This window comes from Acipenser ruthenus, unplaced genomic scaffold (assembly GCF_902713425.1).
Source record: "Acipenser ruthenus unplaced genomic scaffold, fAciRut3.2 maternal haplotype, whole genome shotgun sequence".
NCBI lineage: Eukaryota > Metazoa > Chordata > Actinopteri > Acipenseriformes > Acipenseridae > Acipenser > Acipenser ruthenus.
The window spans coordinates 45,001-47,500 of NW_026708320.1; positions in this window are offsets into that span (position 1 = coordinate 45,001).

Genomic DNA, 2,500 nt, shown 5'->3' on the forward strand with positions numbered 1-2,500 from the left:
CGCCCGGGGGGAGGGGGACGGGACACGCGCGGATCGGGGGGAAGGAACTCAGGCAAGGCGACTTAACCGCAATGGAAATCATCCCGACCTGGCTCCTGGCTCCTAAACCGGCACGAGAACCGCCCCTCTCAATGGACACGTGCGAGGCGCGCTCACATCCTGCCCAGAAATAGAACCTCAATCCCCGGGCTTCAGCGTACAACACCGTGAAGTCTCAAGCGTTCGGCCCGATCCTTGGACTCCCATCCGGAGAGAGCGATGGTGTGGCGACCAAACTCGGCTCCGCTCACCCCAGTCCACGGTAGGGTGGGTCGGGCAGGGTTCCTCAGATCAAGCACGGTAAGACTTGGGTCTATAATGCGCGCGCGTGCGTATGGATTTCGTGAAGGACCCTTTGCCCACAACAGAGAGAGACCATCCGGGAAGACAAGGAGGAATCCCGTCAACTCCTGCCCAGCCACAGACTCCAAAGGACGGCTCCAAACGGGTCCTTCACATGCATTCTGACACCTCGGGTCCTGACTTAGTCAAACCATTTTGATCAAAAAACCCTGTCGACGGAAATCTCCGCGGACCCCCCCGTTGTACCTTGACCGCGGGACCCTGAAGGGAGGGAGGTCCCGGGTCCTTGGGAACAGGAGTCGCCGCCGCCCCGCAGCCCCGTTTCGCCTCCGCCCTCGGCAGACTTCCACAAACGGCCCCGAGGTGGCCATGGTCATCTAATGTTAAAGATAGGGAACATGACCATGTTTTTTTGAAAACTTTGATTCTGACGGAGCCGAAAAAGTCCGGACTCTGGTCATATAATGTTAAAGATAGGGATTTCCCTCCGAAAATTCCCCTCAACATGACCATGGCTCCCAAATCACCTCCGGAGAAGGTAGACATGACCAGAGACTGAAAGGGAACGCACGGAGGAGCCAAGGGCGCAAACCCCAGTTCTCGAGCCGGAAATGGGAGCCTCCAGGCCCGCATGAACGGGCGCCCGGGCACGGGAGGTCAACCCCCCCCCCCTTCCCGCAACGTGACCAGAGCTTGGCCAGGTCCTTAAGGGGGCTTAGCCCGGTCCTGAGCCCGAGGAACGGGGCCTCCAGCCCGGCCTGAACCGGCGCCGGGCGCGGGAGGGGGCCACCGGGCAGACTTCCAAGGGAGGATGTCGCCAGGGGGTGAAGGGGGACCCTGACCGGGGTGCAGGGCCTCCCACACGGCTTAGATCGGTCGCTCGTGCCCTTAGAATGAACCTCCGTCCTGACTTAGAAATATTTTTTTGATCGAAAATGCCGTGCCCCTAGTAATATGCACCTACCTCCCCAGTGTATCTGCCATCTAGTTGCATTAAGGGAGGAAGCCACGAGTTCACAGGGACCTCCTGGAACTCTCGCTCCGTAACACATAGCAAATCTGTCCCTTCAGAAGAAGGTAACTTTTAATTGGAGCTCTGGTCATGTCAGCTACTTCTGCCCATGGTCATGTAGGCTAATTCTGCCTCTGGTCATGTCAGCTAATTCCGCCTATGGTCATATTAGCTAATTCCGCCTCTGGTCATGTCAGCTAACTCCGCCTATGGTCATGTCAGCTAACTGTGCCTATGGTCATGTCAGCTAACTGTGCCTATGGTCATGTCAGCTAACTCCGCCTATGGTCATGTCAGCTACTTCTGCCCATGGTCATGTCAGCTACTTCTGCCTATGGTCATGTCAGCTACTTCTGCCTATGGTCATGTCAGCTAACTGTGCCTATGGTCATGTCAGCTAACTGTGCCTATGGTCATGTCAGCTAACTCCGCCTATGGTCATGTCAGCTAACTGTGCCTATGGTCATGTCAGCTAACTGTGCCTATGGTCATGTCAGCTACTTCTGCCCATGGTCATGTCAGCTACTTCTGCCTATGGTCATGTCAGCTACTTCTGCCTATGGTCATGTCAGCTACTTCTGCCTATGGTCATGTCAGCTAACTGTGCCTATGGTCATGTCAGCTACTTCTGCCCATGGTCATGTCAGCTACTTCTGCCCATGGTCATGTCAGCTACTTCTGCCCATGGTCATGTCAGCTACTTCTGCCTATGGTCATGTCAGCTACTTCTGCCTATGGTCATGTCAGCTACTTCTGCCTATGGTCATGTCAGCTAACTGTGCCTATGGTCATGTCAGCTACTTCTGCCCATGGTCATGTCAGCTACTTCTGCCCATGGTCATGTCAGCTACTTCTGCCCATGGTCATGTCAGCTACTTCTGCCCATGGTCATGTCAGCTAATTCCGCCTCTGGTCATGTCAGCTAATTCCGCCTCTGGTCATGTCAGCTAATTCCGCCTCTGGTCATGTCAGCTAACTGTGCCTATGGTCATGTCAGCTAACTGTGCCTCTGGTCATGTAGGCTAATTCCGCCTATGGTCATGTCAGCTAATTCCGCCTCTGGTCATGTCAGCTAACTGTGCCTATGGTCATGTTACTGAATGGGGACCCAGGCTATGGCTCGCACTTGCCCCGGGCAGGGTTCCA